Genomic DNA, 12,231 nt, shown 5'->3' with positions numbered 1-12,231 from the left:
GGTGTGTGTTCAGGGAAAATTCACACAGACAAGGAATAGAAACCCTGATAAAAAAGCAAAAGCTCCCTTACAGTTAGTGCACACAGACCTAGCCGGGATCGACCAGTCCGCTGCTCCTCCATCTTCCTGCAGGCCAAGGTCACCTCCTCTATGGCAGAGCCGAAGAGGCCGTCCTCGGAGAGGGGGGCCAGGAGGAGGGGCAGTCTCCTCCGCTTGTCCAGCAAGGCCGGCTCCAGCCACAGGTGCCGCTGGATCAGGGTGGCCAACACTCAGAGCTTCCCCGCAGCTATGGCCTGGAGCTGCGACAAGTGCAAGGTCGCCCCCAATGCCTGGGCGAGGATGTAACGCTGGTCGGGACCCAGGTCTCCCCCACGCGTCAACATCCCCGACTGGAAAGCCGTCAGCTGCGCAATGTTGGTGGTGGCCGCCAGGCACTGCGTTGAAGCGATGTAGGCCTGGTCGGACCATATTTGATGCAGAATTCTAAGGTACCCTCCACACTAAAGTGATTTATATAGAAACCTTGTTTTTGCACTGTGATTATAACTACTGTTGGTTACCTGATCGCCTTGACTGTAAAATGCTTCTATGGATAACTATGTGCAGTCTAAATTGTAACATAACTGGGTATGCACTGGAATGAAAAGAAATTTTTATAACATTCATTATTCAGCATATGTGTTAGGGTTTGGTTCTCTCTGAGTAGTCTAATTAATTAGGATTCTCTGTGCAGTAAAAAATAGTAAGGATTATCTGATCTTTTTATAGTAATAGTAAAGACAACAGTTTATTATTTAGATCAGATTTAATTTTGCCGAATAAGGTATCCAACCCCTAAAATGCTTGAAAAGCAGCAAGAAGAGGCACAGAGGAAGGAAAGAAAATGAAGGTTATTCTATAACCCTAGTTATATTATCATACTGGTCATCGCGTCTCGCTCTTGCCATTATGAGATATCTCTTATCTCCTAGCACCTACTGTGCTCACGAACAAACAATTGCACTCACATGCACGTGACCAGGCCACGCCCCCTACTATATGACACCGGACATGGTCACACTCTACCTTCCTCTTTTTTGTTTCCAACATGGACGCTGCAGTGCACTCCTTGAACTAGTTGTTATGAAACGCAGGAAGAAATTACACAATGTTGGGTTTTCGCCGGAGGTTCACCAGCCCCTGGAATCTTCTTGGCACAACATACCAGCGCATCGGGCCTGTCCTGGGGTTCCTCATCTCGTGACAGCGGACTGAGGGACATCGCGCGATGGTTAGCAGTCGAGCTACGTCGCGCACAGGTAGGCCTGCGTTGTCAGGCATTGATACTGGCATGAGTAATACTGCCGTTGTCCCGTGAGACAGCCGTGTGATGTATTGGCGTGAGGGGCAGGATATTTGGGAAAACATGGTCGTCATGACTCTGTTTTGGGTGTTTTCCCAACTATCCTAGTGCGTGCGGCTAATTCTAATGCTACAATGCTGGGTCTCCGTTCTTTGTTCCCCGCCGAGGGCTGTCTTTACTAAAAGGTCTTCCCTCCTCTTAACCATTCATGCTGATGGTCAATCGGTGTCTAATGTTGGGGGTTTAGCGGGGGCTTGTTTACCATTTTCATGGGTGGATGGGCTGAGGCCCAGGGCTGGTGTGCTTTTTGTGAATCTATGAATTGTGTGCAGGACTGGTGTTTTTCTCTGGTCTGCATCCCCTTAACAGTTGTGTGTATGGGCTAGCCCATTCTGCAGTGTGTTAGTGGAGTTTTCGTTCATTTATTAATTTACCCCTTCATGGGTGCACACCACAGTGGAGGTTGCTGCATTCCTACTAGTGAGGCAGTGCTTCACTAGTAGTAGTTTTTTGTCACCACTGGTGCTCCGTGCTTGTGAAGCAGGTGGCATCAGTCCTTTGCCTCTGACATGGTGGAACGGTGTCCCGCCCGGCCGACGCCATGAGGCGAGTCGGCCCGGCAGGTGACTGGTGGGCTGTTAAAGCCTATACCGCTGCGGTATAGAATTAGCAGTGACTAGCAACATTGTTCGAATTGCTGTTTTTTCTGTCAAAAATGGTGTCGGGTGGTGGGGCCTTAGGGCCAGCCGACGTCGAAACATCGCGCAAGGTTTTGAGGTTATTAGCTTTTGTCAATGACGAAGGTTGTCAGCGGGAGAACTCGAGGCCCAGGGGATCGCAGCGTGAGTTCCCCCAGCCCCGCCCTCGCCAGGCCGGGTATCACGTTAGTGCCTCCCACGGCCGGAAGACCGGCGGTGGTCAGGCAGGCACGCGTGATTTGGGTGGTAGTAATATCACTGCAGGGCTACGGTGTGTAGGAACTAGAGGTGGGCATAGATTAATTTTTTTAATCTAGATTAATCTATCTGCAATCCTGGATTTAATCTAGATTCATCTAGATTAAAATGGCTAAAAAAATTTAAAAAAAATCTGCCGAAGGCATTCAAAATATGTGTGTTCTACCCAAATAATGACCAGAAGTAAGTCCTTACTTTTTCTTTCCTCCTTATGTTTCTCAGGCCAGGTGGCCCATTACACCATGAGCCCATCTCCCGTTTCCAAAATGCATTACAGACTGTTTGAAAAAGCTGTTTTGCTATGATAATTGGTAATGAAATATCAAAATAATGTTCAATAAGATGTACTTGTGTTTAATAAGTTGTTTTATTCAGAAGTTAACACAAATAAATAATATTACCAGTACAGTACAGTATCTAGCACACTCTCAGGAGCAAAACAGAAAGAAGCATTTCAAACTTGAACTATGTGACATGGCTTGACTCAATCAGTCCAATCTCTATTTCTCAGCCAGCTTGTTTTATGTAGCGGTGTCTACTTATAGTGCCTATAATATTTTTCCCGTTGGGTGCCAGACAGGGCCAAACCCTGCCAATGCAAATCAACTGCTCCAGTGGAGTTGCTCAGTGGCCAATGGTGTCAACTGTGGTTGTACTGGGCAGCTCCCAGGTGTGAATGGAACTGTGTGAATGTGAAGCAGGGTGTTCCTGAAAAAGAGCATCTGTGCTCAGCGAACCTACCCTGGGTAAATAAAGGTAAATTAAAAAAAAAATTAGATTAACTGCGTCAATTATATTATCGCGCAATACTAGTATCGCGTTAACGCAGCACGTTAACTCCGTTAACGGCCCAGCTCTAGTAGGAACCCACCCTATCGGGAAATGTGGGGACCTCGCGCCTTGCATGTCCAGCTGTAGAACGGTTCCTCAGCAATCCATGCCGAGGAGGTGTTTGGTGGGGGAGCTTTTGTCACCCAGTGTGGTGTCAGCTTCCCCATATCAAACCGGCCCTTTCTGTCGGGGTCCCTCCTTGGGTGCGATTGCCTCGTTGGTAGTGTCAGGGTGCGATATCCCAGCTCCACGAGACTCCCTGCTCGCGCGGTTGGCGAGTCCAGGGTTGGCATTGCACAGCGGGTGGGACCGGGCCGCCTATCTACGGTTCCTGGCGGACCAGCGCCAAATGGCGGCGGGTGCGCTTTGGGATTATCATCACATATGGCTACAGCAGTGCCGTATGTTGAGGTGGATGGAGAGAACGCTGAGGCGGGGGCTTGTGTTGCAGTTTGCACAACCCCGCCCTCCGTTTTCAGGTTTGGTACAGACCCTGTTGTCAGGGTCAGCAGCAGTGACAGCTCTGGCAGACGGGATCCATTCTCTGTTAGCGAAGCAAGCCATCGTCGTGGTCCCAAAGGGGGATGCGATGCGTGGCGTTTCCTCCCGGTATTCTCTGGTGCCCGAGAATTCGGGGGGGGGTGTCAGACCCATACTGGACCTGTCCCATGGAAGGTTCAGAATGTTGACCGTCTCCCACCTGTTAGACGCTGTCAGGTGGAGGACTGGTTCACCTCCATAGACCTGTAGGATGCGTTTTCGCATCCCGATCTTTCATCCTAGGGCTTACCTACACTTCCTTTGCAGGGCTTAGCGTACGGGTACCGGAGGCTGCCGTTCGGCTACTCTCTGGCTCCCCGCATCTTCACCAAGTGCGTGGAGACCGTGCTGGGGCCTCTGCGTCGTCGGGGGTTACGAATTGTATTCTGCCATGGACGACGTTCTGGTCCTTGGCCGGTCAGGGTAGATCGCCAGGTCTCATGCCAGGCAGGTGGTGTCTCACCAGCCTGGGTTTTGCTGTAGACTGGAAGTAGAGTTCTCCTCTTCCCAGTCAACGGGTGGAGTACTTGGGCTTTTTCTAAGCTCAAGGTCTATAGGCATCCCTCTCGGAGCGGCGGCGAGTGGTTGGGTTCTAGGTGCGCTCTGGAGGTTCCGTCCTAGGACGGTTAGGGCGCTGTCCGTGATGCCTCTGCTGCTGAGGTCCCTCTTGGCCTCCTCTTCATGAGGAGGATACAGAGGTGGTTTTTTCCAGTATGGAAATGGACCCGGTGTGAGACATGTGGAAGCGGCTGAAGGTTCCCATGTCAGTACTGGGGGACCTCGTCTTCTGGGGAGGGTCTGGTGCCCTCACCTGCGGGGTCCCCGTGGGCAGCAGGCTGTCACACGTCACGGTCTTCACCGACGCCTCCCTCATGGGATGGGGGTGGACGTGTCGGGCCAACGCAGTAGGGGGCAGCTCCATGCTGCCCGGACTGTGCTACATTCAATGTGTTGGAATTGAAGGCAGTCCTTCTGGTCCTCAAACGGCTCGACCGCCTTGTGGTGGGCAAGCATGTTTTGGTCAGGACGGAAAACACGACGTCAGCGTTGTATATTGTCAGACAGGGAGGAGTGAGCTCCCCCCGTCTGCACCGGGCGGCGGTCGGGCTCTGGCTGTGGGCGTTCTCCATCTGCTCTGCCTGAGGGCTCTCCACATCCCCGGCAGGGAGAATGTGGGTGCAGGTGTGATGTCACGGGCGGTCCTCACCCTGACGAGTGGGGACTACGTCCAGACATAGTCGGGCAGGTCTGGGACCGATTCCGTGGCCGTCCGGTATTCTGTATGCTTTTCCCCCCCTTACACCTGATAGCTCAGCTGTTGGCGCAGGTACGTCGGTAGCGCGGGACTTGGTCCTGGTCGCGCCGGGCCGGGGCTCAGCTGTGTGGTCTGCCCGCCGTGGCCTGTTCCGTGGTAACCACGGGCCCTCTCTCAGGCACGCGGAACTCTGTTCTGCCTCCTGTTCTGGGGCAGCCTCTAGGCTTGGCTGCTGACAGTGTGAATCTGGTAGGGATGCGTCTTGACTATTCTGTGGTTAACGCTATCCGGTACGCGCACGCTCCGTCCTCTACCGCGGCTTACGCTGGGGAGTGGCCTATGGTCGAATGTGGGGGCGGAACATTGTTCATCCACCCTCTCGTGGAACATTCCTGCTTGGCGCTCGGCGTCTCAAGCCTGTGGAATGTTCTCTGTCTCCGAGTGGGACCTCCAACTGGTCCTGGGCCGGTTGTCGGAGGCCCCGTTTGAGCCTCTTGAGCAGGCGCCATTGGATCTGCTGTCTTGAAGACAGCGTTCTTTTTGGCCATCACCTCCGCTAAACACGGGGGTGAGCTGTGTGCTCTCTCGGTGCGGCCTGAGTGCCTGTCTATTCGGCCGATAGCGGTGCGACTCTGAGGCCTAATCCAGTCTTCGTGCCAAAGAATATCCGGAGCTCTTTCGCTCCAGGGATATTGTGGTTCAGGCGTTCGTCTGCCTCCTCACGCTAGTGAGTTGGAGGCGGGCCTTCACCTTTCGTGTCCTGTCCGTGCACTCGGGTTTTACCTCAGGACTCGGGCTCTCAGGGCCTCCGTTCAACTGTTTGTTTGTTACGGTGGCCCTTGCGCGGGTGAGGCGCTGTCCAAGCAGCACCTGTCACATTGGTTGTGCGGGGGCGTTGCCTTTTGCTGTACATTGGCTGGACAGGTCCCCCCTCGGGCTGCTGCCCTGTTAGGGGGGGCCTCGGTGGAGGACATCTGTACTGCGGCCTCCTGGTCCTCCCCGGGTCCCTTCGTTAAGTTTTTCCCTTGTGGACATAACTGGGGGTTCTGTCTCCCAAGCGGTTCTGAGGTCTGGGACCTCTCCTGCGTCCCGCCTTTGGTGGGCTAGCAGGGGTGTGTAGGTGTGTGCCACGGGGTGATGTGTCACACGTGGTCTCGCCTGTGCTGTGCGTTTTTCAGGGGTCTCTGGTTCCCCCTTTTTCGCACTTTGGTGGAGTTGACTGCCTCCCCCCCTTCGTTAGGATGGGCGGGTTGACGGGACTCCCCTCCTCCCTGGTAGTGGGGCTTACGGGCCCTCAGGGGGTACACTTGTCGGGTCACGCGTCTGCTCTGTCCCATATCTCATAATGGCAAGAGCGAGACACGATGACCAGTATGATAATATAACGAAAGGTTATCCTATAACCTAGTTATATGAATACTGGCAGAGCGTCTCGCTCTTAGCGCCCTGAGGTCCCTTGGTTGGGTTTTCAATGTTGGAAACTTTTTCTAAGGAAGGTAGAGTGTGACCATGTCCGGTGTCATATAGTAGGACCCAGGGGCGTGGCCTGGTCACGTGCATGTGAGTGCAATTGTTTGTTTGTGAGCACAGTAAGTGCTAGGAGATAAGAGATATCTCATAATGGCAAGAGCGAGACGCTCTGCCAGTATTCATATAACTAGGTTATAGGATAACCTTTCGTTATATGAGTATAGCGAGCGCTCTGCTCTATTGGAACTATCCCTTTAATCATACTAACAATGAAAAAACGTTCTCCACATGTACACACCTACATGTACACACCTACTCACCTCTGCCTGGCCATAATCTGCTCCTATATAAGCGGGGTCGTGGCCACACAATCAGCTCCTTCCCCAGTCCCTAGCGGGGGATGGGAGGGAGATCGGACCCGACTGTGCGAAGAGGGTTTAGCACCTCGAACGCACAGGGTGAGCAGACCGTGGGACTTACCTTTGTTTAGAAGGGCCCACGACCACTCGAGCGTGCATCCCACATGCCACCAGGGAACGGACGTGAAGCAAAAAAACCTGTCACAGCCCCCAACATCACGGGGTCGGGGTTCAAAAGAAACCAAACCCTGTGGCAAGGCCGTAGCAGCGGAGCGCGGAGGAGGTCCCAGCGCTAGGACAACCCGAGGACTAGGACCCCCTGAAAAAGGGGCCTGGTGAGGCCAACGAGGCTGCAGCATCGAGACGCCACCAGACGGTCACTGGTGACACCACCCCCCACATCGCCAGCATATCGGACAGGGCCTAAATCAAGTGAAGGCCCTTCCCCCCTTGGCACGCCGCTCTGAAGCGCTCTTTTTGAAAGAGGCTACCCCCCGGCCAGTCGGCGTGCCGGGGAGACAACCCTCCAAGGAGGTTGATCCCTCAATCCAGGCAACAGGTCCCAAGAGCAGAACTCGACCTGTGCCCGGAGCACTGCGGACTAGACAGGCGCCTAAGGGGTCTACTGTAAAAACAGTACCCTGGCGGAAGGGGTGTTCGGTATGCTGTGCACCATGTCACAATCTCCAGGAAACCCGACCCCGCCAGTTTATTAATCCAGCGGGGTCGAGGTTCAGAGAAGAGGCCGACACAATTGGCAGACGTCATGAAAGATGCGGGGGCATACTCTCGGGCAGACGGGGTCAGGCCCGGCCTCAACCCGAGAGTCGACTCTGCTACCAACACACCGGGGAGCCAACCACCCCCCTATGTTTAGTTTAACAGGAGGCGGTTGCTCCCTTAACCCACTAAGAAAACTCAGAAACATAACTGCGCGTATACACAGGCTATACAAGCAGTTCAAGCGTTTCAGGTTTCAAAAGGGTTAACCCAGGCCAACAGGTTATCGAGGACGAGGCCCGACTTGGGCCTGGCGGACCGGGACCTACACAGGGATGCATAGAGGAGTTGACAGGCAAAATCCCCGACAGCCCCCTCCCATCCCCGGCTTAGCAGGGAGGGAGGGGTGAAACAAATGGAGAAGGACCGAGCCCCCTAACATAGTGCAAGGTACAACACAGTAAGAACCAAGCACGTCACTGTTAAGGGCAACTCGTGGTGGCATCCATATGACACACATATTCATGACATCAATCCCTGCGACGTCCGGCCCGACCCGGCATTTTCCCTCCGGAAAAGCACAAAGTCCTTCGGGGTACCAGAACTGCAGATCTGCGCCCCGGCGGGGAACGGGTTAACTGATCCGGTCCGGCGCGACCAGAACCAGTCCCGTGTCCTAGTCACGCTGCCATCCCCAGTCCTAAGAGGGGGGTAAGTATGCCTGTTGATCCAAAACATCACAGAGGGCGCCACCAAGATGGTCAGTACGCGAACGCACTGCTCCTGGTAGCCCACCTAATGGGCGTGAGACCCCTCCGCCAATGTTTTGATCTACTCCGTCATCTCCCCCCGGAGATGTACGTGAGCCGCCGAGTCTAACCTAGTGCACTGGCGCTCGGTAGAGACAAGTCTCCCTCCCAGCCAACCGCATAAAAAACGCAGTTTTTATGATGTTTGGTCAACCAAGGTGCTCCGGCCTACAAAGTGGTTTCAACATTAAAAGCACCCAGGGCCAGCACCAATCGGTCTCGAAAGACCATACGCTGATTTCATAAACAACGTATATGCTCGCAAAGAACCCGAGAACAGTGACTGCGAATTTCTAACCGCGTCAATTCTGCTCCTTATGTAAGAGGGGAAGACAGCGGTCTACCCAGAGAGACCTCAACGTGAGTAAACAATTGAAAAAGGTTCATGTAACACATTGGACCACGACTCTCTGAGGAGGAGGCTCTGAAAAACTCTGAGGAGGCTCCCTCACTGAGAGGGAGATTCTGAAACTCAGGAGGCTCTGAAACTCCCTGAGGAGGAGGCTCTGACCCAATATACACTACTGGTAGGGAGCAGAGTAGAAGACAAATGTCCCCACTACATTGCACCACCTATCCTTTACAATGACAGCGGCTTGTAGCACAGGCCCTGTAACTCACGGACATGTCTCTTGGCCAATAAGAAAACGCGTTTGTGCTTCAATGGCCTCTCGAGCCTGGGAATAAAAACTGCGTCAATTCTGCTCTTCACGTAAGAGGAGAAGACAGCGATTCTCCCAGAGAGACCACAACGTGAGTAAAAACAATTGAAAACGGTTCATGTAACAATTGGACCAAGACTCTCTGAGGAGGAGACTCTGAAAACTCTGAGGAGGCTCTCACACTGAGAGGGAAGTTCTGATACTCAGAGGAGGCTCTGAACTCCCTGAGGAGATTCTGAAACTCCCTGAGGAGGAGGCTCTGACCCAATATACACTACCGGTAGGGAGCAGAGTAGAAGATACATTGCCTCTACTGCATTGCATCACCTATCCTTTACAATGACAGCGGTCTGTAGCACAGGCCCTGTAACTCACGGACATGTCTCTTGGCCAGCAAGAAAAAGCGCCTGTGACGTTTTCAAATGGCCGGGGGAAACCTGTGTCCCACCTACCCTGATTCAGTGTGGGAGACAGGAACCCCCCCCCTGTGACTAGAGAGAGAACGCCCTCGACAGGGAGACTGATAGGTAGAAAGGCACAACCTCTCGGCCAATCAGTTTCGTAAGGATATAACTATATCCGGGAGGGGAGAGGTTTATTTTACCCACCCCCTCACCACCTCACCCCTGATACGACACCAAAAGAAAGCAGACCCGTGACACTAGGTGCATGCCGCGCCAGATGAAGCACATACTTACCTGTAGAGTAAAAGCTTTACATCATGCACGCCAGCCACAGCCGATAACCTTGTTTGTGTAAAAAACGGGTTTTATCCACGGCTCTGGCTTATGTGCGAAAAACGTATTACTTACTTATTACCTGTTATTTTTATCATTACCCTTAAGCAAGAAAAAATAACAAGCTAAAGAGAGGGACTCAAGCCCTTGGTCATATGCCACTATGTACAACTCTGTAGGTTAACACCCAGCCAGTTGTGGACTCAAGCCACGTTTCCTAAACGTTACATGAAACACACACACAACTTCTCATCATACAATAAAAAACCCAATTCATTTTTACTCACGTAAGAAGAACGCTGTTTTTAAGTAGAGAGAAAGACATAAGCCTTGGTCAAATGCTAGAACTTACAACCTTGCTAAGCTATAAAAAATAGCGACCAACACAATTTTCAAAGAAAACTGTACAACACTCCAAGCAAGAAAAAGCAATCGCAGCATTTGCAGCTGCAAGTTCACATAGCACACGTCGTATCTCCCAAATGCAGTGAAGTAACACACGTTTTGTTAAACAAAGACATCCTTATTAACCAAAAACATTCGGGAGGGGGAGGAAGGAAGAGTGGGGCATAGTGTAATGTCCTACGGACTCCTACCTGAACCCCCGGACGCAGGACGAAATGGCGGCAACAACAGGTTGGTCCACCACGTTGACGAGGCCTCTCACTGGCGGGGCCAGAAGCGGCAACGGCTGGAGCCTCGCTCCGGCGCGACGCCCCCATCCTGCGGCCGGTCATGGTGCAGGCCCGACAACATCTTCTGCCAGAGATGACGCCGTAGTCAGAGTGCTCAGGGCCCGCTACTCCCTCACGGCTAGCACCAATGGTTTTAGCATAAGCTAACAGCTAACTCCAGGCTGACTGATAGCATCAAGCTAACGTTTCTAGCCTAATGCAGTAGCAAGCTAATGGCTTAGCCTAACAGCTAACTGGCTAACAGTTAGCTTTTACCGGCTAACGATAGCCACCAGCTAATGCAGTAGCAAGCTAAAGCGGCTACTACTGAAGCTGTATAACGTGAGGAATAGCGATACAGGCCAACACTTCAGACAGCCGCTGTCTCTTCTTCTTTTTATCCAAAAGAAAAAGGGAAAGGCAACACACGTCCCTCTCACAGAACGGTGTTTACCAGACACAGCGGCATCGGCATTAAGCCCTGTTGTATGCGGGCTACAGCCGTCCTGAGCTCGGAGATATTCTCATAATGAAACACCAAGCTTGCATCCTCCATGCCGGGTGTTTTCGTCTTGAAAAGCGGGGCCAGCGCGGCGGCAGAGGGTATCCGTTTTCAGAGACCCGGGGACTTGAACCGCAGACTCTGAATCACGGCCCCAGGAAAACAAAGCTACGACCCCTCTGAGGAGGAGCACTGTTTTATCGTGGGGCATCAAACTAGAACCCCCTCCATGCCGCTATGGAGAGGCAACGAAGGGATTCTAGCCTGGCGCCGACCTTGCGCAAGCTGTGCAGCTGCCCCCTCACAACTGCACACCTGAGGCCTGCGTCGCAAAACACGACCCGCCCAGAGAGACCATCAGCTCTCACACAGCCGACCGCCTCTCGAGGCATAGTATCCAGCTACAGAGCCGGAGACACCGCCGGCGGGGAACTGCTCAGCGACGCGCGCCCCAATGCGAAGTGCCGGTGGAGGTCAGAATGATCATCATCTTCTAGACATTATCATTTTATTTTCTCAAAATAGAAGAGAAAAAACAGAGAGAGAGAAAAAACAAAGATACAATGTCAACGCAGCTCCTTTACTAACTAACTACTTCAGCACTAAACTAAAGCGGTGCTATACACGGACTTCACGGTGGTGAAAGTAGGGAAGGAGCTGATTGTGTGGCCACGACCCTGCTTATATAGGAGCGGATGTGGGTGTGGCCAGGCAGAGGTGAGTAGGTGTGAACATGTGGAGAACGTTTTTTCATTGTTAGTATGATTAAAGGGATAGTTCCAATAGAGCAGAGCGTAAAGCTATACAATTTATAACTCGCCTCAACGTATGAAAGGTGGAAAATTGGAGTCCGTCAGTCAAGAAAGCAGCTCAAGTCGGACCTTAATGAAAAAGAACTGGCATTAATGGCCGAAGCTCTGGAGAAAGAGAAAGAGGCTGTGTTGAGCGCCTACCTTGAAATACGAGGTCACATCACACCATCAGTTGAACTGAGAGGCCGCATCGATACATGTGAGGCAGTTACAACAGAGATTAAGAAAATCGTCTATGAGAGGATTATAGACATTGAAGAAGAATTCGATGTAGAACAAGCACAATGTTGTCTCAAAGAACTGCTTAAAAGCAGCTATGCTCGGTCCATCTATGGATCAACTGTCTCGAGAGTGAGTCACAAATCATTCATCACTCATGAAAGCGCCACTTTGACAGTCAAACTTGTGGACGCTGAGGCAGATCTGGCCGCTAAAGAGGTTGAGTATGAAGGGTTGCTGGAAGAAAGGAAGCAAACAGAGAAAATAGAAGATTTAGAGGGGCAACAAAGAAAGCAGCTTGCAGTTGAGAAGCGCAAGCTTGTATGCCTACAGGCAGGGAAGG

This window comes from Notolepis coatsorum (genome assembly GCF_963971535.1).
Source record: "Notolepis coatsorum genome assembly, chromosome: 8".
NCBI classification, from domain to species: Eukaryota; Metazoa; Chordata; class Actinopteri; order Aulopiformes; family Paralepididae; genus Notolepis; species Notolepis coatsorum.
This window is presented reverse-complemented; position numbering follows the sequence as displayed.